This window comes from Nomascus leucogenys, chromosome 6 (genome assembly GCF_006542625.1).
Source record: "Nomascus leucogenys isolate Asia chromosome 6, Asia_NLE_v1, whole genome shotgun sequence".
Classification (NCBI taxonomy): Eukaryota; Metazoa; Chordata; class Mammalia; order Primates; family Hylobatidae; genus Nomascus; species Nomascus leucogenys.
In genome coordinates, this window is record NC_044386.1 from 73045380 (window position 1) to 73070845 (window position 25466).

At 41.0% G+C, this 25466-nt stretch overlaps 1 protein-coding gene across 2 annotated transcripts in view; it reads left to right on the top strand.

Annotated features, from left to right (window-relative positions):
- SNRPN (small nuclear ribonucleoprotein polypeptide N) overlaps positions 1-25466 on the top strand; it is a 159205-nt gene that overhangs the window by 32701 nt on the left and 101038 nt on the right. The gene's annotated exons all lie outside the window — the stretch shown is intronic.

Sequence of the window (25466 nt, forward strand, 5' to 3'; positions counted from 1 at the left end):
ACTTTTATTAGGAAAAGCAGATGTCACGCGCTTTTTAGTGTTGTCGAGAAATTTCCTATGAAACATCTCTGGTTGAAAAGGAGAGGAACAAGATTTTATGTGAGGCACAAGATCAAATATGCTCAGAATTGCATGCTTTAATAAAGGCTGTGATTATTTGCATTATATTGTTTAGCTTGTTCTAAATGTAAAAGGTGGACAAAGAATTAATTTGTGTAGACAGAACATTGCGACTCCCATTCTAAATGTAGAGACAGTCACTCTGCACTGCGCAAATAGGAATGTCGTCATGTTGTTTGCTTTTCTCCTTACCCAAAAACTGTAGACATTAGCTGGAGTCTTTGATTTGTTTTCCCAACTTGCTTTTGTAATTGTCGGCATGATGTTTGCACAGATAACCAATAATATAGATAGATATTTTTTCTTACTATTCGATGAATGATTAATATTTTGGTTTTTTTATGTTTTCAGTGAATCAAAAATATCATTCAGAAAATGTTGTCATCCATATCCAGGTAGCATATAGTTTTATAATCTGATCTTGTAATAAGGAAATTACAGTCCTTACTGATTTTCTATTATTAGTTAGCGTTTTTTAAGTTTTCATGCTTGTATTTGGGAATTTTTTTTTTTTTACTCTGTCAATAATTTAACACCTTTGTATTGGTCATCTTCTGGGTTGATGTCTATTGTTTAGGCTGAACCTTTGACACTCCTCTGAGGTTTTTATGTGAATTTGTAACCACCCAAGGGATTCACCTTGCCAGCTGTCTAGACAGAGCCGATTTATCAAGACAAGGGAACTGTAATAGAGAAACAACAATTCACCCAGAGCCAGCTGTGCAGGAGACCATAGTTTTATTATTACTCAAATCAATCTGCCTGTAGGGGGATCAGGGGTTTTTAAGAATAATTTGGTGGGTAGGGGGTCGGAAAGTGGGGAGTGCTGATTGATCATGTTGGAGATGAAATCATAGGGAGTGGAAGCTGTCCTCTTGCGCTGAGTCAGTTCCCCGGTTGGGGCCATAAGATCAGATGAGTCAGTTTATTGATCTGGGTGGTATCAGCTGATCCATCGAGAGCAGGGCATGCAATATATCTCAAGCACTGGCTGAGCTTAGGTTTCACAATAGTGATGTTATCCCCAGGAGCAGTTTGAGGCGGTTTAGAGTCCTGCAGTCTCCAGCTGGATGAATCCTAAACCGTAATTTCTAATCTTGTAGCTGATTTGTTATTCCTACAAAGGTATGATGGAGGGGTGTTGTTTTGGTAAAGGGCTGTTACTGTCTCATTTAAAAGCTAAACTATAAACTGAATTCCTGCTGATGTTCATGGGGAATGAACAAGGGCAGCCTGGAGGTTAGAAGCAAGATGGAGTTGGTTAGGTCAGATCTCTTTCACTGTAATAATTTTCTCAGTTACGATTTTTTGCAAAGGTGGTTTCACATCGATTGCTTAGTGTCCTGGGTAGTGAAAATGGAATTTCTCAACCTGAACTGAATATGGATTTCCTCCTGAAGAAACAATTTAGGGTTCCAAAAAGTAAACCAGGAGCCGGGCACAGTGGTCACACCTGTAATCTCAGCACTTTGGGAGGCTGAGGTGGGTGGATCACAAGGCCAGGAGTTTGATACTAGCCTGGACAACATGGTGAAACCCTACTTAAAAAAAAATACAAAAATTAGCCAGGCCTGCTGGTATGTGCCTGTAATCCCAGCTACACGGGAGGCTGAGGCAGGAGAATTGCTTGAACTTGGGAGGCTGAGGTTGCAGTGAGCCAACTTCGAGCTACTGCACTCCAGCCTGGGTGACAGAGAAAGACTCTGTGGGGTACGATGAGATTTCTCTTCAAATAGCCTGATCAATCCTTTATTCTTTAATTCATAGTAACCCCCACCCCCTTTTCCTTTTTCTCTTTTTTCTTTCTGTCTTTGTTGCATGCCCAGACACGCCACAGTACCAGGCTTATCAGTACCAGCTCACATTCCTTTCCTTATTTGGAAAGGAGACTAGCTCTCTAGCTCATTGCAGACACCCCTTCCCCTTTTCCCCTCTCTCCCTTATATGCCCACCTTATCTAAAGAAAGTTCAGATGTCTAGCCAACCAGGATTAGTTCAGACTGTGCGACCTGACCTCCGCCAATGGGGAAAGGGTACAGGGGCAGGACTTGGGTCAGGAATAAAGACTCTTGTGCCCCTTTGTTTTGGTGTGCTTTCATGGCGACTGGCCAAGGAGAAGCACCCCTCTGCGCAGAAGTAAAATTGCTTTGCTAAGAATCCTTTGTTTAAGTGTTCAATCTCCCTCAGGATTTTGAGCATTATTTCCAACCATTCAATCAAAAAAAAAAAAAAAAGTAGACCAGGATTGATTTAGGGCCTGTATTATAAATTGTACAAATGCCAACAGGACTGTATTGAGAGGAACACATTCTCTAGTGAAGGAAGCATTCCTGCAGGATGAGTCCCTGAGACTCACTAGCAAATTTCATACAAGTAATGAAATCCTCAGTCTAATGGAATAAAAACAATAAAAACAATTTGTTAAAGATGTATAAGATGTGAGAAACCAACAGATTAACAGCATTGATACTTTATGGATATTTTTATTCCAAATTAATAGATGTGTTACAGGAAAAGTGTCCTGATCCAGACCCCAAGAGAGGGTTGTTGATATTCAGGGCCAGTCTGCAGAGTAAAGTGAAAGCAAGCTTACTAAGAAAGTAAAGCAAAAAGAGAATGGTTACTCCATAGACAGAGCAGCCCTGTAGGCTGCTGGATTCCCATTTTTATGGTTATTTATTGATTATATGCTAAACCAAGGGTGGATTATCCATGCCTCCCCTTTTTAGACCATATAAAGTAACTTTCTGATGTTGCCATGGCATTTGTAAACTGTCATGGCACTGGAGGGATGTAGCACTGAGGACAACCAGAGGTCACTCTCGTCCCCATCATGGTTTTGGTGGGTTTTAGCCAGCCTCTTTACTGCAGCCTGTTTTATCAGCAAGATCTTTATGACCTGTATCTTGTGCCAGTCTCCTGATGTGACTTAAAATACCTTAACCGTCTGGGAATGCAGCCCAGTAGGTCTCATCCTCATTTTACCCAGCCCTATTCAAGATGGAGTTGCTCTGGTTCACATGCCTCTGACAGATGGACATTTGTTTGCCAAGCAATGCTGAAATCAGGGGCTCTGGATTTCAGTCCTCCATACAGAGAATGTCAAGGGCAGACCTTAATAAAAATAAATAAATGAATAATCAAATTTTAAAAATTACCTCTTTCATTCTTTTATTGTATTATGATCTGACACCATTAACTTTAATGTTCTTGCATATGGAGAACAACTTGATACAAACTGTGGTATTTATTTAGTGAAGAAAAGAGACAAGATGATTCCTAAATTTAAAGGAAACTGGAAGTTTTGTGGGAAACAAATGGAGGAGATAAGACTTACCAGTTTCTACTTATTTTAATGAGAATTGTGTTGTTCATTTATAAATACAAAGCTCCATTTAAATTACAGATGCTTTTGATTTATGATGAGGTTACTTCCAGATAAACCCATCACAAGTTAAAAATGTCATCTGTCAAAAATGCATTGAATACACCTAGCTTACTTAAAATCATAGCCTAGCCTATCCACCTTAAATGTGCTCAAAACACTTATATTAGCCTAACGTTTGGGAAAATCATCCACACAAAGCCTATTTTATCATAAAGTGTTGAATATCTCTTGCAATTTATTGAATACTGTACTGAAACAGAAAAACAGAAAGATTGGACACTCAAAGTATAGTTTCTATTAATGTGTATTGCTTTTGTTTAATTTAAACATTTTAAGTTGAATCATAGCAAGTGAGGAAGCCCATATATTATAAGATGTAATAAGTTTACCAGCCACAAATAACAACAAATCATAGGAAATGCAGGGATTGGGTTGAGGTGAGGTGGTTCAACCTATTATACCCATTTCCTTCATCTCTAATGGGCTGCCGTTCATCCTTGGGGTTGTTGCAGGGTGGCTGTGCAGTACAAAGGCACATGAATTGCTTGAACCTGGGAGGTGGAGGTTGCACTGAGCTGAGATTGTGCCACTGCACTCTAGCCTGGGCAACAGAGTGGGACTCTATCTCAAAAACATAAATAAAAGGATAATATCTCTGTCAAAGTACCGTGATGCATTGCTTAATCATGGAAATACCTTCTGAGAAATGCATTGTTTGGTGATTTCATCAGTGTGCAAACATGGAGAGCATTACACAAACCTAGAGGGCATAGCCTACTACACATCCAGGCTACATGGTACTTACTATTGCTCCCAAGCTATAAGCCTATAAGCATGTGACTGTCCTGAATACTACAGGCAATTGTAACACAATGATAAGTATTTAAACATATAACCTATCTAAACATAGAAAACGTAAAAATATGGTATAAAACAAAAAATATTGTTCACTTGTATAGGGCAGTTGCCATGCCTGGAGCTTGCAGGACTGGAAGTTCTTCTGGGTGAGTCAGTGAGTGAGTGGTGAGTGAATGTGAAGACCTAGGACATTACTGTATGCTACTGCAGACTTTAGAAACATTGTAAACTAAGGCTACACTTAATTCATTAAAAACTAAAGTAATTGTGCTATGACATTGTGACAGCTTTGACATCTCTAGGTGATAGGAAGTTCTCAGGTCAATTATAATCTTATGAGAGTACCCTCCTATATGTTGTCTTTCCTTGACAGAATAAAATATCATTTTGAGAGGCATGACTAATAAACACATAAGAGTCGATTTAATATTTATTTTAAAAGCCCTTCCATAGTTATAAAAGCATAAGTTTTAGTCACATCAAAATATAAACAATCTTGAAATTAATTCATAAGTAAATTAATAGATATCTTGAAATTGTGCTTATGATTGTTCTAAACCACACTTTAATGCAGAATCTTGGAATCTTAATCACACTGTGTGGCATGAAGACTGATGGCAATAAAACATATCTTAAAAAAGAGGCTGCAGCATTTTCTGTGCAATTTGCACCATTCCTGTTCACACCTGTTCTGTAAGTGTTGCTGCAGGCGATCCTATAAGAAATGACAGTGGGTTTCAGCACAAGTTCATGCAAACAATGAAATGCATGTCATGGCTACCACTAGGCTAACAGCTATTGTAATAAAATTTGAAAAAAAAATAGACTAGAAATGATGAAATATGACAATAACGTTGGAAATATTTATCAAGGGAGCCATATTAATGTGAGTGAATTTTAGAGAACAAAATACTTTTCCTAGGTCTGCAAGGACAAAACTGTCCAGAGGTACAGATGAGGTAGAAGCAGCATGAAAGGGGCTCTGCAGTGGATTGAAGGTGGGGAGGCTGGCAAAAAGGCTGGGCAGAGTCAGGGCTCACATCCTGACCTGAGAACAGAAGAGAGCCCAAGAAACAGGTTCATCTTCAGGTACAAATCCTCTTCAGATTGAAAGAGAGATGGAGTGTCTAGGGAAGTAGGCAAGCATTTGGGTAAGGAGAGTCACTGATTCATTAGTGAAACACAACAAAAAAACAAAATGTTCTGTGTTGCTGTTTGTCCACTGCATGTGTGGGGCTCACAGGGGAACAACATAGACAAAGTTTCCAAATTCTCAGGTGTTTAAGACCAGTGAGGATTCAGAAAACTTAACAGAAACTAAACTGCAAGTGCAAGAGCTGCCCTTAGGAACTCAGGGGACAGGCATCAGGCCTGGGATGGGATGGACAAGGGGGGCCTTCAGGAAGAAGAGCATTGGAGGAGATGCTGGAGAGTGAGGGGCAGGGGGTCCACCAGACAGGGGAGGGAAAGGGAAGACGAAACAGTGTGTCTGGCACAGGTCAGGGCATGAGATAAGGGCAGTGGGTTGGAAGGATCGCTGGGATGAGTAATATATGAGGAGGCAGGAGCAGGAAGGACAGAACATAAAGGGCCTGGGCAGGGGAGGGAGGACAGCTCTGGAAGTGATGCAGAGGCTGCTCCCTGAGGACTGCATTCTGTGGGGAGGAGCTCGAATGCCTTTTCTTCTTTTAAGTGTTACTCACAGTCCATGAGATCTACCGACAAGGAAGACAGTTGGAACAAGTAAGGATAGTCCTTGTTTGATGGGAAGGAGCAGTAGCATTACCAGGAGGGATTGGTGTTGGGGAGGGGCAAGGGTGGGGAAGGGCAGAGAAGTTTCTATCCCCTCAGCCATTTTGCAGATGTAGGTTGGATCACTGGATCACAAATTCACTGTGGCTGGCTCATGGCCACCTTGCATCAGAGGGTGAGAGCAGCCTCAAAGGAAACTGCAGATAAGTGGGGTTCCCAGCTGCACAGAAGAAGGACCCCAGGTAACTTTCAGTCAAGGTTGGCAGGGGGCTGCAGAGGTGGCAGCAATGATGGCGGTGGGCAGTGTGCAGCCTTGTAGGGCACTGTCTCCATGAACATACAGATTTGCACGCATCTGTGTCTGCATGTCCTCTTCGGTGTTTTGACATTCTTATAAAATCCTCATGAATTTCTCATTGTTCTGAGACCATAACATGTATTTTGGCTTTTTTCTACCACGTGTAACCTTTCTTGTGTACCTAGCAAAATTCACCTAAATTCCTTATTGGTGGATTAGTCATAGCTACAGTACTTTCCAGCTTAATAACTAAATGAATTGCCCTGCTTTGTATGCTTTTGCTTAATCATTCCTGAAGATTCATGTCTCCTCATTTCAGGGGGAGCCATCCCTGCATGTTGATAAGCAGGAGTTCAGTTTAGGGTGTTCTGTTTTCCTTGTTAACTGTGGACATTTCTATGTTCTGGAAACTATTAAACTCTGAATACTCATTTGAAAATTCCAGTTGCTTTATCTTTTACTTAGCTTTCACTTTATTTACAGTACTCTCTCTTTTCTCCTGCTTACTTTGGATTTAGTTTGCTCTACTTTAAGTTTCCTATGGAGGAAATTTAGATTATTGATTTTTAGATGTTTTCTTTTTCTTTTTCTTTTTAATTTTATTTATTTATTTATTTTTAATTTTTTTTTTTTTTTTTTTTTTTTTGGAAACGGATTCTCACTCTGTCGCCCAGGCTGGAGTGCAGTGGTGGATCTCGGCTCACTGCAAGCTCCGCCTCCCAGGTTCCCGCCATTCTCCTGCCTCAGCCTCCCGAGTAGCTGGGACTACAGGCGCCCGCTACCACGCGCGGCTAATTTCTTTGTATTTTTAGTAGAGACAGGGTTTCACCGCATTAGCCAGGATGGTCTCGATCTCCTGACTTTGTGATCCGCCCGCCTTGGCCTCCCAAAGTGATAGGATTACAGGTGAGAACCACCGCGCCTGGCCCTTTTTTTTTTTTTGGTGGAATTTTGCTTTTGTCACACAGGCTAGAGTACAATGGTGCAATCTCTGCTCCCTGCAACCTCTGCCTCCCGAGTTCAAGCAATTCTCCTGCCTCAGCCTCCCTAGTAGCTGGGATTACAGGTGCCTGCCACCACGCCCAGCTAATTTTTGTATTTTTAGTAGAAACGGGGTTTCACCATGTTGGTCAGGCTGGTCTCCAACTCCTGACCTCAGGTGACCTGCCTCCCAAAGTTCTGGGATTACAGGTGTGAGCCACTGTGCCTGGCCAATTTTTTTTGTTTGTTTGTTTGCATTGTTTTTAATAGATACATTTTCCCCCTACGCTCCCTCACAGCATTCTACAAATTTCAATAAGATGCATTTTAATTTAAACTTAGTTCAAAATGTTGTTTAGTTTTCTCTTGAGATTTCTTGCATCACGTGTTATTTAAGAGTTTGTTAGTTAATCTTCATGTATTTTGAAGTTTACCAGTTATGTGCCTTTTATTGATTTCTATCTTAATTTTATTGAGGTTTTAGGATATATATTTGTTAACATAAAAATAATGAGATCTATAAACTTGGGAAGAAAAAGAACTATAAATATTCTTGAAGGTAGCCCTACGGCATGTGTACTGAGCAAACATGCATGTAACCTATGACCCATTTTTTTTTTTTTTTTGAGACAGAGTCTTACTCTGTCCCCCAGGCTGGAGTGCTATGGCACCATCATGGCTCACTGCAACCTCTGCCTCCCGGGTTCAAGCGATTCACCTGCCTCAGCCTCCCAAATAACTGGGATTACGGGCACCTGCCACCATGTCCAGCTAATTTTTGTATTTTTAGTAGAGACGGTTTCACCACGTTGGCCAAGCTGGTCTTCAACTCCTGACCTCAGGTAATCCACCCGCCTTGGCCTCCCAAAGTGCTATGATTACAGGTGTGAGCCACCACGCCAGGCCAAGACTTAACATTTAAATGTATTACATTTAGGCCCTACACACAAAAGCCCCTTTCAGGACACAAAGGCAGACAAGTACAAAATCTCTATAAACCAGTCAGACCCAGTCCATGTTTGGTGGGCTCTTATCAGGAGAAAGTTACTGAAATCAGTCTCTTGTGCAATCAAGGCTGTAGCTATGGCTGGTGGATCAGAGGCTGGAGTCAGCGTCTGGCGGTGGATGAGCTGCAAATTGCTTTAAGATTGTTTATGTGGAAGTCAGTGCTTGCTTAGCTGCTAGAGAAAATGATAAACCTCCTGTCAGTTAGAACATAGTTTATTCTTCAAGTATAGGGGTGAGTGACTTAACCCTTGCCTGGCATGGCCTTAGGTCTTGTTTATAATTTGGTATCTTATTGCCACCAAGAAGAGTTCATTCCTTCATTCTTATGATCTCTATTTTAACATGAATGCTGGTCAGTTGTTGTGTCTAAACTGCAAAAGAGACAGATGATAATGAGGCATGTCCTACTTCCTGTCCCATCATGGCTGGAAACTCAGTTTGTATCGCTTCCCTGGGGTCCTGTCTGTTCAGTCAGTTGGGGGCCTTAGGATTTTATTTTTAATTCTCATAGAGGAGTGTTGAAGTCACCGACTATAATAGTGGATTCATCTATTTTTCCTGTTTTAACCGTTTCTGCCTCATAGTTTTATGTTCTGTGGCTACATGTTAGAATTATTATATCTTCTTGGAAAATTGACCCCACTATTATTATGTAATGCCTTTCTATTTCCCTGATAATTTTTCTGACTCTATAGTCAGCTTTTTCTGAAATTAATATAGCTACTCCTGCTTTTTCTATTTGCTTGCTATATTTTGCTCCATCTATTTACTTTCAGTTAACATGTGTCTCCATTTTTATTAAATAACAGATAAAATGAGATGTATGTACTATGTATAACATGAGGTTTGAATAATAACGTGCATTGGGGAATGGCTAAATCCAGCTAATTAACATGTGTATTACCTCACATAGTTATCATTTTTGTGGAGAGAACACTTTCTATCCACTTTTTAAGCATTTTTTTTAAATAGACACAGGCTCTCCCTCTGCACCTAGGCTGGAGTGCAGTGGTTTGATCATAGCTCACTGCAGTGTAGACCTCCTGAGCACAAGCAATCCTCCCACCTCAGCTTCCTGAGTAGCTGGGACTACAGGTGCACACCACCATGCCCAGCTAATTTTTAGCATTTTAAAAATAAGACTGTATGTTTTTAACTATAGAGACCATATTGTACAATAGATCTCTTGAAATTATTCCTCCTTTCTGACTGAAATTTTGTATCCATCCACAAACATCTGCCCAACCCCACCCCCAACCCCAGGCCCTGGTAACTACCGTTCTATACCCCCACTTATACGAAATCACATTTTTTACATTTCACCTGAGTAAGATCTTGAGGTATTTATCTCTGTATGCTTAACATTTCAGTTAACATAATGTACTCCAGGTTCAGCCATGGTGTTGCAAATAACAGGATTTCCTTTTTATATGCCTCAGTAGTATTCCATTGGGGATATATATATATATATATATATATAATTTTCTTTATCTGTCAACGGACACATAGGTTGATTCCATATCTTGGCTATCGTGAACAATGCTAAACACTTCTCATTGAGGAGTGTTGAAGTCACCAACTATAATAGTGGATTCATCTATTTTTCCTGTTTTAACAGTTTCTGCCTCATAGTGTTTGAACAATACTAAAATATACATGAGAGTGTGGATATCTCTTCAACAAACTGATTTCATTTTCTTTGAATATATAGCCAGCGTTGGGATTGCTAGATCTTATGGTAGTTCTATTTTTAATTTTTTGAGGGGCCTCTATACTTTTTTCCATAATGGCTGTACCGATTAACATTCTCATCAACAGTGTTCAGGGGTTTCCTGTACATCCTCACCAACACCTGTTATCTTTGCTCTTTTTGATAATAGCCTTGTAACAGGTATAATGTGATATCTCATTTTGATTTTAATTTACATTTCCCTATATCTGTCTTTATATTTAAATAAGTTTTCTTTAGAGAGCATGTAGTTAGGTCTTGTTTTTTTATCCACTCCATCAATCTGTGTCTTTTCATTGGTGGTTTTGGACCATTGACAGTCAACGTGATTATTGATATAGCAGATTGATATCCACCATATTTATTTCTGCTTTTCATTTGCTGCCCTTGTTCTTTGTTCCTCCTCCTGTCTTCCATTTGTTTGCTTCCCTTTATAGTTTTAATTGAGAATTTTATATGATCCAATTTTCTCTTCTTAGCATATCATTATATTTTCTTTTTATTTTTAAATATTTTAGTAGTTGCCATATGAAATAAAAACTTTTTCATATTGTAGTTGATATAACAAATAAGTTTGTTAAAAACAAAAATTGTAACCATTTATTTGATGAGGTATTCTTATGTTTATAGTTTGAGTGTGTGTGCATGTATATGGGTGTGTGTGTGTGTATATATATATACAAATATGCATGAATTCTCATATATAAATGCAATGAATGACAGCAATAGTACAAATTACCAAAGGTACAAATTAGGATTGTTTCCTTATTAAAAGCAACTCACACTACTTGTGAACTGATAGACTGTTATTTGAAGGGGAGTTTGAATTAACTGTAAATTTAGGGACTGGCTATTGGATTGAGGTCCTCCATTCCTTGGCTGGCTGTTGTCCAGAGGCTGCATTCAGCCCCTTCCCATGTTGGCTTCTCCCACATGGCAGAATGCTGCATCAAAGCTACAAAGGGAGAGTTTGCCAGCAAGACAGAATTAACGATTTTACATAGCATAATTACCCATGTGACATACCTTCAGCTGGGCTCTATTCTCTTGTTTCAAAATAAGTCAAGGTTCCTGCCCACACTTACAGGGAGAGGATTAGAATGCAAGGTTGTGTTCACCAGCAGGTAGGAATCACTGGGTGCCAATCTAGGGTCTGCCTGCTCTGTCAGATCTTCTCCAACCTGCAACAGTTTCTCAGCGTTCAATTATTTTGTATAACCTGAACTCTTTTGAAAAGTATCAATCAGGTATTTTGTGGAATGTCCCACAAAATGGATTAGTCTCATGGGTCTCATTATTCCAATAGAGATATACATTAATTTAGACACATGTATCTAAGTGTTAAGAAAAACGGAACAATATATTACTTAGAAATACAAAAGGAGAGGCCAGGTGCAATAACTCACACCCATAATCCCAGCACTTTGAGAGGATGATATGGGAGGATCACTTGAGGCCAGGAGTTCCAGACTAGCCTAGGCAACATAGCCAGACCCTATCTCTAACAACAGCAACAACAAAAATTAAAAATTGGCCAGGCATGGTGGTGCACGTCTGTGGTCCCAGCTACTAGGGAGGCTGAGGCAGCAGGATGTCTTGAGCCCGGGAGGTCGAGACTAAAGTGAGCCATGATCACACGACTGTGCTCCAGCCTGAGCTACAGAGTGATACCCTGTCTCAAAAAAAAATGGGGATATGCACTCAGGGGTATTCAACAATATTGACAAGGTTTGGCAGTACCAGGAAGGGAATTTATAAAAAAAGAAACTTGTTAAATTTTAGAATAGTTTAGATTTACACAGCAGTTGCCAAGATAATACAGATCATTTCCTTATGCCTGGCATATAGTTTCCCTTATTATTAATCCCTTACATTAGTGGGTGATATTTGTCACAATTCATAATTCAATAGTATACATTATCCTTCTCTATGATTCACATTTTATTTAGAATTTTTCATCTACTTAATGAACACTTTATGTTCCAGGATCCCCTCCAGGAGACCACATCACATTTAGAAATCCCATCTCATTAGGTTCCTTCTGCCTGTGACAGTTTCTCAGACTTTCCTTGTTACTGATGACATTAACATCCCCAATTTGGGATTTCTCTGACATTTTTCTCATGATTATACTGGAGTTGGGTTTGGGGAAGGAAGATCACTGAGAGAACCACATCATATAACGGGTGTCTACTATCAACATGATTCACGCCTGCTGATAGCAATTTGATTACCCGGACAAGGTAGCTTTTGTCAAATTTCTTTACTGTAAAATTATTTCTTTCTCTACTTTCCCTGTTTTACTTTTTGAAAATAAGTCAGCATACATAGCACATATTTAAGAACAAGTCATTTATGCTCTACCTCCTTATGAACTGAGTACCTAAAACGAGTTGAGAACTCTCTACTGTATACAGTTGGTCTGTTCTCCACCATTATTTCATACCATTTATTTATACCATATTGAATATGTTATGAAATTATATATATTCACTTTACATCTCCCTTATACTCCTTTATTTCACTGCTCAAATTGTTCCATTGTTGGCCATTGGAAGGTCTCTCAGTTGGCTCCTGTATCATTTTGAAATAGCCACAATATTTTGGTTAGATTTTGCTTGTTTCGTGGTTCAATTGTAATGTTTCATATTTTCTTACTTTCAGGCACTGCAGGGTCCTCCAGGCCAATTGTGTTTATTTCGTGCCCAATCCTGGTACCCATCATTTCTTCAAGGGTCCTAGTTTCTTTTATTGGGAAACGGCTTTTAAAACAAAGATACAGACCCAGGTATATTCATTGATACTGAGTCATCTGTCGATTTGAGGAGTAGTCAGCTGACAAAACAATGAAACATACCTGTGTATACTAACCCACACATATACACATATGTGTAAATATTTCTTCATGTGTTCATATATAACTTGATTAACTTAAACATAAATTCCTACTAATGTCTCCAGCACTACATGAATATAATATAACTTGAATCAATCTCCCCATTCCCACTACTTTGTTGTAACCCCCACTCTAACAGTGAGTGAGTTGGCCTTGTTAACTTAATCACCAAGTTACAGGCTACATGCATAGTGGCTTCAGAATTGTTAATCCACACTCTCATGAAGAACAACATTACCAACTAAAGTACAGTGCTCATAGACAACTCCTTGGACCTTTAGATGCAGAATCTTCGCTTTGTACCCAAGTTACTTAGGTCAGTTCTTTCCCCTGCTTCCCAGCTTCCTTTAGTGAGGTTGTATCATACATTTCTTATTCATTTTTCTTATTTTCTCTCTATTCCTCCATGGGGTCCCTCAACCTACAAATAATTTTTATTTTTTTGGTTTTTGTTTGTTTGTTTGTTTGTTTTTTGAGATGGAGTCTCACTCTGTCACCCAGCCTGGAGTAGAGTGGTGTGTGTTCTTGGCTCACTGCAGCCGCCGCCTCCCAGGTTCCAGCAATTCTCTTGCCTCAGCTTCCCAGGTAGCTGAGATTACAGGCACACACCACCACGCCCAGCTAATTATTTAGTATTTTTAGCAGAGATGGGGTTTCACTATGTTGGCCAAGCTGGTCTCAAATTCCTGACCTCAGATAATCCACCCGCCTTGGTCTCCCAAGTGCTAGGATTACAGGCATGAGCCACCATGCCTGGCTTACAAATAATATTTTTAATTTCCGTACATTTAGGTTCACTGTTTGTATTATAAAGTTATGCAGGGTTTCAAAAACAATATGATGTAGCGACCATGCAGGAAGTTTTTATTACCCTAAAGAAATTCCATCGCCGGGCGTGGTGGCTCACGCCTGTAATCCCAGCACTTTGGGAGGCCGAGGCGGGCGGATCACAAGGTCAGGAGATCGAGACCATCCTGGCTAACACACTGAAACCCTGTCTCTACTAAAAATACAAAAAATTAGCCAGGCGAGGTGGCGGGCACCTGTAGTCCCAGCTACTCAGGAGGCTGAGGCAGGAGAATGGCATGAACCCCGGGGGTGGAGCCTGCAGTAAGCCGAGATCGCGCCACTGCACTCCAGCCTGGGCGACAGCGAGACTCCATCTCAAAAAAAAAAAAAAAAAATAAATTCCATCTACTTCACCTATTTCACTGTCCTCCTTGGAGAGTCCCTAGTTAGCATTAATCTGTTTACTATGTCTATTATTTTACCTTTCCCAGGGTATCATATACATGGAATTGCAGTCTGTCATCTTTTCAAACTGGCTTCCTTAACTTAAAAATATGCCTTTAATTTTATGAAGTATATCTTACGGTGATTTAGATTTGCATTGCCGAAGGCCTAATGATGTTGATCATCTTTTTATGTGCCCTTTGGGGATACATATTCTTTGAAGAAATGTCTATTTATACAACTTACCCATTTTTAGTTGGTATTTGTCTTTTATTTTTTGAGATGTGACAGTCTTTTATATATTCTGAGTAGTAGACCATCATTATCTATATGACTAGCAAATATTTTGTCATTTTTTTTTTTTTGGAGACGGAGTCTCGCTCTGTCACCCAGGCTGGAGTGCAGTGGTGCAATCTCGGCTCACTGCAAGCTCCGCCTCCCAGGTTCACACCATTCTCCTGCCTCAGCCTCCCAAGCAGCTGGGACTACAGGCGCCCGCCACCACGCCTGGCTAATTTTTTTGTACTTTTAGTAGAGACGGGGTTTCACCGTGTTAGCCAGGATGGTCTCGATCTCCCAACCTCGTGATTCGCCCGCCTCAGCCTCCCAAAGTGCTAGGATTATAGGCGTGAGCCACTGCACCCGGCCTTTTGTCCTTTTTTTAGGGTTGTTTTATACTTCTTGATAGTATATGTTGAATGACAAACATTTTAAAAAATAGATCAATTTATCTATTTTTGCTTCTGTTACTTGTGTTTTTAGTGTTGTATCTTTTTTTTTTTTTTTTGAGACGGAGTCTCGCTCTGTCACCCAGGCTGGAGTGCAGTGGCGCAATCTTGGCTCACTGCAAGCTCCGCCTCCCGGGTTCACGCCATTCTCCTGCCTCAGCCTCTCCGAGTAGCTGGGACTACAGGCGCTCGCCACCACGCCCGGCTAATTTTTTTGTATTTTTAGTAGAGACGGGGTTTCACCGTGGTCTCGATCTCCTGAACTCGTTATCCACCTGCCTTGGCCTCCCAAAGTGCTGGGATTACAAGCGTGAGCCACCGCGCCCGGCCTGTGTTATATCTTAGAAACTATTAATTTCAGACCATGAAGATATGTCTTTAAAATAACTTTTTTTTCTGAGACATGAGTATCACTTTTGTTGCCCAGGTTGGAGTGCAGTGGCACAATCTCAGCTCACTGCAACCCCCGCCTCCCGGGTTCAAGCGATTCTCCTGCCTCAGCCTCCCAAGAGGCTAGGATTACAGGCGCCTGCCACCATACTAGGCTAATTTTGTATTTTTAGTAGAGGCAGAGTTTCACCATTTTGGACAGGCTGGTCTCAAACTCCTGACCTCAGATGATCCACCCACCTACCATACCCGGTCAAAAATAATTTTTTTTTTGGAAAATATACTCTAGGCTGGGCGCAGTGGCTCACGCCTGTAATCCCAGCACTTTGGGAGGCCAAGGCGGGCGCATCACCTGAGGTTGGGAGTTCAAGACCAGCCTGACCAACATGGAGAAACCCCATCTCTACTAAAAATAAAAAAATTAGCTGAGCATGGTAGCGCATGCCTGTAATCCCAGCTACTTGGCAGGCTGAGACAGCAGAATCACTTGAACCTGGGAGGCGGAGGTTGTGGTGAGCTGAGATCATGCCATTACACTCCAGCCTGGGCAATAAGAGTGAAACTCCGTCTCAAAAAAAAAAAAAAAAAAAAAAGGCTGGGTGCGGTGGCTTACACCTGTAATCCCAGCACTTTGTGAGGCTGAGGCGGGCGGATCACACTGCACTCCAGCCTGGGTGACGGAGTGAGACTCCGTCTCAAAAAAAAAAAATAGTTTTCCTCATTGAATTGCCTTGGCAACTTTTGAAATCCGTAGACCATAAGTGTCAGGGTTAATCTTTGGACAGTCACTTATATTCCATTGACCTTTATCACTGTCCTTATGCTAGTATCACAATGTTCTTATTACTATCACTTTATATTGTTTTGAAATCCCATAATCCAACTTTGTTCTGCTTCTCATTATCAATGTGGTTCTTTTAGATCTCATGAATTTCCATATGAATTTTAGAATCAGCTTACCAATTACTCCCCCCTTGCCCACAAAAAAAGAACAGGGATTCCCATAGCACAACGACATCACTCTGCTGGACAGCAAGAGGGTGTGTTCAGGAACCATACCTAGTCTACAAAGCCATGGGACTACATACCACACTCCCAGGGACAACCACAAAATCAAGACTCTTCTTTTGTTTTTGTTTTTGTTTTTTTGAAACAGAGTATTGCTCTGTCACCCAGGCCGGAGTGCAATGGCACGATCTCGACTCACTGCAACCTCTGCCTCCTGGGTTCAAGCAATTCTCCTGCTACAGCCTCCCGAGTAGCTGGGACTACAAGCGTCCAGCACCACGCCTGGCTAATTTTTTGTATTTTTAGTAGAGACGGGGTTTCACCGTGTTAGCCAGGATGGCCTCGATCTCCTGACCTTGTGGTCCACCTGCCTCGGCCTCTCAAAGTGCTGGGATTACAGGCGTAAGCCACCGTGCCTGGCTGACTCTTCTTTTTATGGTCTGAAATCACAGAGTATATTCTCCACATCTCATTCCTACCTTCAATGAGTAAATTAGTTTCTGGGATCTGGTGACCTGGAGTGAGAGATGCAGCTGATCTAGACCACATTTCTCACTTCTGAGATCAGAATAGCAAATATGTATGTACTAGTAATTTGGACATTTGCAATTCAAGAAACCTCACACCTCCCAGAGCATACTTCATTCACTCCATGAGAATAAAACAAACTCACTTAAATATTCATCTTCAGAAAAAAAAAAAAAAAAAAGGCAGCCAGGCGCGGTGGCTCACGCCTGTAATCCCAGCACTTTGGGAGGCCGAGGCGGGCAGATCATGAGGTCAGGAGATCGAGATTATCCTGGCTAGCACAGTGAAACCTCATCTCTACTAAAAATACCAAAAATTAGCCGAGTGTGGTGGCAGGCACCTGTAGTCCCAGCTACTCAGGAGGCTGAGGCGGGAGAATGGCGTGAACCCGGGAGGTGGAGCTTGCAGTGAGCCGAGATTGCGCCACTGCACTCCAGCCTGGGCGACAGGGTGAGACTCCATCTCAAAAAAAAAAAAAAAAAAGGCAGAGTGGTAGACCAAAAACGAGCCATATGTCAATCTGGAGTAGGAGTGACCACTGTCAGAGTGGAAAATGAGGGCTGATGAGCTTTGGTTCTCAGACTTTAGAGTAAAGGTGGTAGATGCAAAACTTGTCTATCCACCATGGGTTTATACTGATAAGTGGGCAGTAAATGAAAGAATAGTGTAATCAGCTGATGTTAGAGTGCACCTTTTAACAATGTTCAAGTACAGATGCATCTTAAAATTGACATTGTAAAAACAAAGTTTGCCAGAATCTAGACATAATATGGCTGTCCTTGTCTGCACATGCATGAACTTGATCTAAAAAACCTTTGATTGACGTCTTCCGGTGATATGATCACCACCAAAACTTACAGAGGTGCTGTCAGTAGGTTGAATAGATAATCTCACAAATAGGAGAGTAGGACTCTGTCAAGAAATGTGATGTCACCAAAGTTCCTGATTAGCAAAGATGATGATAATGTGGGGAAAATCATGGACAGGGTGTATTGTGGTGATTCAGAAGAGTTTGATCTGAGTGACAGGAATTTTAGGAATGCTGTTGTTAGTGTATTCTGCTTATATTTTCCATCTTTGTCATCATAGAAACGATATGACTAATACCTTCATTTATAGTAGTTGAAAGTTTTTTTTAGTAATAATATAAAATTATAAGTGATAAGATGTATTTGTCCTATAGTCTACAAATTTATTCCTATATTGTGACATAAAATAATGATGCATTTTACAATTGACTCAAATAATAACTATTTCAATTCCTTAGAAAACATTGTATTAGAAAATGCTGACTTCGTGTTTAGTATAAATGTGCTATTAGTCTACAGGTTTTAAGTATTATTAGTTCATTCAATTCTCACAACATTTCAAGAGGTAGGCAATATTACCACTCCCAAGTTCCAGTTGTGAGTATGAGCTAAAGCCTTACAGGAAAGGAGTAGAAGAACCTGAGCTTGACTTTGTCTGTCTCCAGAATCTTTGTTTACATCAACTATGTTAGAATATCTTTTATATGATAAATGCATCCTAAGTCTAGTTTCAGAAATCGTCCTTTACACAATAGTCATGAAATTATATTTCTCAATTTCAATCTAAATGCTACATTACATTGTTTTTATGTTCAGGTCAATGAGCCATCTGGTGATCATTTTGTATGTAATGTGAGGTCAAAGGTCAGATTTTTATTTCCCCCCTGCCCCACAGAGGGATATTCAATTACCTAGAACATTGATAGAAAAATCAATTTTCCCCCCATTGAACTTTCTTTAATATGTATGTATAAGAGTTTTCCACTGCGAATGGTAGCTCACACCTGTAATCCCAGCAATTTAAGTAGTAGCTGTGGTGTGAGGACTGCTTGAGCCCAGGAGTTTGAGAAAGGCCTAGGCAACATAGTGAAACACTGTCTCTACAGAAATAAAAATTTTAGGCCGGGTGCGGTAGTTCATGCCTGTAATCCCAGCACTTTGGGAGGCTGAGGTGGGTGGATCACCTGAGGTCAGGTGTTTGAGACTAGCCTGGCCAACATAGTGAAACCCTGTCTCTACCAAAAATACAAAAACTAGCCGGACATGGTGGTGCATGCCTGCAGTCCTAGCTACTCGGGAGGCTGAGGCAGGAGAATCGCTTGAACCCGGCAAGCAGAGGTTGCAGTGAGCCGAGATTGTGCCACTGCACTCCAGCTTGGGCGACAGAGCGATACTTCTTCTCAAAAAAAAAAAAAAAGAAAGAAAAATTTAAAAAATAAGGAGTGTTCGACACTCATTCTACTTGCTAACAGTATGCAGCTTCAAATCTTGCCTTTTAATATTTGTTTTTAATTTGTCTTGCAGACTAATGTCTTTATCACTTGTGTACATTTTCTTTCCTTTGGCCACATAAATATCATCTACAACCCAAAATACATTTCTCCTTTATTTAAAGCATAAGTCAAGCAGATGTTCGACAAATAGGCAATAAAAATCAGACTAAAGATACTGTAGGTCCAGGAGCTGTGGCTCACACCTTTAATCCCAACACTTTGGGAAGCTGAGGTGGTGGATCACCTGAGGTCAGGAGTTTGAGACCAGCCTGGCCAACATGGTAAAACCTCTTCTCTGCTAAAAATACAAAAATTAGCTGAGTGTGCTGGCGCGTGCCTGTAATCCGAGCTACTCAGGAGGCTGAGGCGGGAGAATCGCTTGAGCCCAGGAGACGGAGGTTACAGTGAGCTGAGATTGCTCCACTGCACTCCAGCCTGGGCCACAGAGCGAGACTCCACCTCAAAAAAAAAAAAAAAGATGCTGTAGTAGGAAATGTGCATTACTCTGTTGAAATCCACAAAATGCATGTGCATACAACCCAAATTTAAGTGGTAATTGAAGGTTTCCTGGAAGAGGCAGTTTGTGATTGAATAGATGAAGAGTAAGTAGCTGAAAACCATGTAAATTAGAGCTAATAAATATAAAGGATGATTAGTATTGAGGTACAGAATGGGAATGTATAGAGTGCAAAAAAAATCGAGACATCGCAAGGAGAGCAGCAATTTCAGCACACTTGAAGGAAGCTAGAAATATATACCAGGGCTAGATTTTTAAGATATTTAATGCCGTGTCAATGGGTTGGTATTTTATAATTTTCTGTTGTTCTGGACATTAGCTAGGGTGTGCTCACTTAGGAACACAGCTGTTGAAGTTGTAAAATGAGAATTTGGGTCTCATACATTTGAAGAAAAAAATATATGGGGTTTAGGTTCAGATTCTGTACAGACAAAGGAAAAGTATGGGTGGGGAAAATGTGAGACAGCCTGAGGTCCAGGAAAAATGGCCACAGGAAATTTTCGTATTTTCAGATAAAATCTACTCTTCAAGTTAGACCTCCCTATGAAAGATGCTGGTTCAATAATGAACTCTCCACCTGGAAAAGGACATTTCAGCTCCAAGTCCAGGTTGCTTTCATGCCTTAAAGTCACCTTATTTGTATTTCAGAAGCACATGCTACACTAGCTTTAGGGAATGAGGAACCACGTGCTGACAGTGCCATCTAGCATCAACAGAAACAGGAACCAATGGCAACTTTAATAAGTACAGAAAAAAAGGTGGGGTCCAGGAACCAAGAATGACTGCTCATTTGAGCAGGATTTTTACAATTTATTTTAAAACTTAAACATAATGCATAGATGCTGTCGAATTAAAGAATGCAACCTAGGCCGGGCAACGTGGCCGACTCCTGTAATCCCAGCATTTTGGGAGGCCAAGGCGGGCGGATCACCTGAGGTCAGGAGTTCAAGACCAGCCTGGCCAACATGGTGAAACCTCATCTCTACAAAACACACACACACACACACACACACACACACACACACTAGCCGGGCGCAGTGGCGCGCGCCTGTAATCCCAGCTACTCGGGAGGCTGGGGCAGGAGAATCGCTTGAACCCGGGAAGAGGATGTTGTGGTGAGCCAAGATCGGGCCACTGCCTGGGCGACAGAGCGAAACTCCGTCTAAAAAAGAAAAAAAGAAAAAAAAATGCAATCTAATAATGTCCAGCAACGATACAGGGAAGCCTGGCCATGCTCACTTTTCCAGTCACCTGCTCTTAAGTAATGCACGGGTTAAAGAACGATGTAAGTGCTAGTGGCTGATTCTTTCACTTACAAACATGGATCTACACGATTGTGTTACCATGGACAAACACATAAAATTTGATTGTAAAACTAGTTGACTCTTAACTGTGACACATTAAATCCTTGAGTAACTGAGTGTGTGTTTCCACACATATACTCAGTACCACTACAGTTCACAAAATGAACGGGACTTCTTAGGTTAAAGCCTTGTTAAGTTATTCTTTAAAACGTTTTCCAATCTAATAGACAGCTCTGGCGTATTCGCTCAAGTCTCCGTGGCGGGTCCCGGGCTCCTGAAGCCCCGCGGGTCTCACTGCTGCCCCCATGGCTATTAGCGCGACCACCGCTGCTAAGCAGCCCGCAGGAAACGCGCCATCGTTCTGAGCTGCTGACAAACCCACAGTGCGCTATCGGAAGGTCACCTGACAGTAGGGGAGAACGGCAGCCCGCAGGGGCCGATCTTCTGCGCTCCTGCACTGCGCAGGCGGAATTGCGACGCCTCTTCTCCTTCCGGTTTCCGTTTCCGCGCGCCCCGAGGGTCTGTTCCGCTTATGGGGCCCGCCGGGAGTCTCCCTTTCGTCGCAAGCGTTAACCTGCGTTTTACCCGTAAAAATTTCCTCTCTAGGCTTCGTATAATTGTTCTGGTCTTGCACTTTATGTATGCATTAGCCTTGAGTTTGCTTGTTGTTTTCCCGTGAAAAATTGTATTTCTATAACATCCCCTCCTCTTGTTATATAAACATTGACCAGTAATTGTATATCCTTCCCTCTCAATATTAACAATTTTATCTTTTTTGCGTTCTTTGAAAAAAACGAAATCCTTTTCAGAAATACTGAACTTGTCATTTTTAAGAAATGAGATACTACTTTAATCATTTCTGTATTGTCCTTAAGATTCTCTATATATTCTTTATTGTTTATCTTTTCCAGTAATATACCTTTAATATGAGAGGACTTGTAGAGGCTTCAGGGTCACACTTTCGAAACCCAGAGTTTTAGTATCTCATTATAGAATATTTGTAATTTAAAAAAAATTATACAAGGTTGAATTTTCAAAGATATATTTTTAAATATAGTCCTCTGGAATGCATAAGGACAATACTACTTTCAGCTAGTACTTTTTAAGTGATTATTTTCTGCCACGTATTCTTTTGAAATTATGCATTTAGGCTGGGCGCGGTGGCTCACGCCTGTAATCCTAGCACTTTGGGCGGCCGAGGCAGGCAGATTGCCTGCGCTCGGGGGTTCGAGACCAGCCTGGGCAACACGGTGAAATCCTGTCTCTACTAAAATACAAAAGAAATTAGCCAGGCGTGGTGGTGTTCGCCTTTAGTCCCAGCTATTCGGGAGGCTGAGGCAGGAGAATTGCTTGAACCTGGGAGGCGGAGGTTGCAGTGAGCCGAGATCGCGCGACTGCACTCTAACCTGGAGGACAGAGCGCGATTCCATCTCTACAAAAAAAAAAGAAAAAGAAAAAAAGAAATTATGCATTTAATTGAAGCTCAGAAAATATATGTGTAATGTGTTCTATGAAATGAAACATTGTTTAGATGAGAAAATAAACGTAAAATGCATTTGCCTTTTCAAAGCAGCAATTAGTGGCGAAGTGTGAATACAAAACCAGTCTTCTTTCTGCAGAGACCATGTCTGTCACCCTTGTGCTGGAATGAACAACATCACATATTTTTTTTTGTCTGCATATGGCCTGAGGGCCAAATTCTGCCCAGCATGTTTGCTTTCTTTTTTAAATAAATATTTATTGGAACACAGCTATGCTGTTCATTTTTGTATTGCCGATAGCTGCCTTAATGCTACAATGGCAGTAGTTGCAAAAGAGACAGAATGACCCATAAAACCAAAATTACATAATCTTTAGCCTTCCTATCACCCACTGTTCTGTCTGGTGTTGGGGCAATTCAGTCTTTGGTATGCTAATCTGGATGAGATTCACACTTCGGCTGTTGGAGAGGAGTGGGTGAACCTGTGAGTTAATCAGCAACTCCAAGAGGTCCATTTCCCAAGCGTCTTTCCTTCCATAACTTCACAGTAATTTTGGTTTCCTTTTGTCTCCTCTGGCCAATATTTTTCTACTTCTGGGGTAGGCGGTCAGAGGAAAGAGAAAAAAAGGAAAATGATGAAGTTGGACCCACTGTCTTGGACCTATGACGACTCCTGGCAGAGAAAGGTTTTCCCACTTTTAGTTTTTGTTCTGGTGAACTCCCCTGAGCAGCCACTGTCATGACAACATGATGGCCTGAGAGGTGGAGTAGAAGAGATTGGAGAAAAGGGCGACAGAGTGAGACCTTGTCTCTAAAAGAGGGGGATGGTGGTGAAGGGATGGGAGGAAAGGGGGATTCTTCACTCTGAGTTCTGTTTTCAATCCTTGAACTTTTCCTGGAGCCCTCAGTCTGCACCACAGACTCACTTCTGGGTTTCTGCCTGTCTTAAATTCAGGCCTGGGGATAAGTGAGAGGCAAAAATTAAAATTCATCACCAATTTAGTAGTATTTCACAATCCAGTGTTATTCCTTCATTTCTGTTACTACTTAGTCCTCACACAGCTGTTCCATACATTTTATCCAAGTATTATGGCTACATTCAGTAGGAGAGACGGCAGAATATACTTTATCTTTCCGGAAAATGGAACCCTAATGGGAGCCTGATGAATTTTTTAATTGAAGCCAAAATAAAAAACAAAAGAAATTAATATGTGCTCATAAATTCATATTTATACTCATAAAATATGACATTCAACCCAAGTTCTTCATTTTAACACTTATGTCTTTTTTTTTTTTAGACAGAGTCTTGCTCTGTTGTCCAGGCTGGAGTGGAATGGCACAATCTTGGCTCACTGCAACCTCCGTCTTTAGCGTTCAAGCGATTCTTGTGCCTCACTACGGGGTCTTACTACATTGCCCAGGCTGGTCTTGAACTTCTGGGCTCAAGTGATCCTCCCGCCTTGACCTCCCACAATGCTGGGATTACAGGCATAAGCCCCCACGCCTGGCCCCAACGAATTTTAATCTACAAAAAACAAAATTATATTTGCTTTACCTGTGTGACATTTGAATAATGACGGTTCATGCAGGCTTTACATTTCACTTTTATGAACTAAAAAAAAATTGAGCCTCCACAGGGCAAGTCCTCTGCTCTACATGGAAGATAGGCAGGTGTTCAGAGCATAGAAAGGTACTGCTGCCCCAGGTAATGCAGTCAAGAGGGAATTCAAGCATATGGAGGTGATTTTCATTGCTATCAAGAGTGTGGTTTAAAAAGTCACAGTAAGGGCTGGATGTGGTGGCTCATGCCTGTAATCTCAGCACTTTGGGAGGCCAAGGTGGTTAGATCACCTGAGGTCAGGAGTTCAAGACCAGCCTGACCAACATGATGAAACCCCGTCTCTACTAAAAATACAAAAAAAAAACAATGAGCTGGGCATGAGGGTGGACACCTGTAATCTCAGCTACTTGGGAGGCTGAGGCAGGAGAATTGCTTGAACCTGGGAGGCAGAGGTTGCAGTGTGCTGAGATTGTGCCATTGCACTCCAGCCTGGGCAACAAGAGCAAAACTCCATCGAGAAAGAGAGAGAGAAAGGGAGAGAGAGAGAAAGGGAGAGAGAAAAGTCACAGGCACCCTAGCAGAGTGAAACAAAAACTAAAAAAAAAATTGTGTTCCAGCATAGGCCTGAGCATTTAAAAATCGAAGAACCGTGGAAATATTAACAATTACATAAAGCACATCTAGATTTTGAAGTCATTTCATGCAATATTCATGAGTTCTGGGTTTATCAATTATTCCTCAGCTTTATTTGGTGTATCAGTTTTAGGAATGTGTATGTATAATTGTCAAGTCTTCTATCTGAAAGGTGTCAAAACAAAGCCTGGCTTTAGGGTCAGATCCTGGGCAGGCAAAAGAGAGCTAGAGGCACAAGATATCCTTCCTATCTGAAGTGGCCGTGAGTTTTCAATTGACAGCCTTCTCCTCATCCACTTCCACCTTCCCCTGATGCTCTCAGAGGTAGACTGCGAAGGCCTCTCCCTAACCACATTCTAGCTGCCTCTTCATATCCTTAGTGTATCATTTCTCCAAGCTGTAGGTGTCCTGCTAATTGATTTTGGATTTTTATGTTCTTCTGTGTGCGAATGATTAAATATTAAATACAAAAGTCGGTTCATTTGTTTGTTTTTTCCAGGCTCATAATCTCTAACTTCTGTTTTTGCTACAAAGCCTTTAAAAAAAAATTCAGTAACTCTAGATTCAGATTTTAATTAAAATTTATTTTTGAAGGTAAACATCTTACATAAAATTTGGCTAAAATGGAAGAAAAAAACTAAAGTTTATGTGGTCATCCTACTTGCAATATTTTAGCAAGCATGATTTTTATTTAATGAGTTTCAAAAATTTTGACAGTGAATACTGTTACAGAGACTAAGAGTGTGTGATTT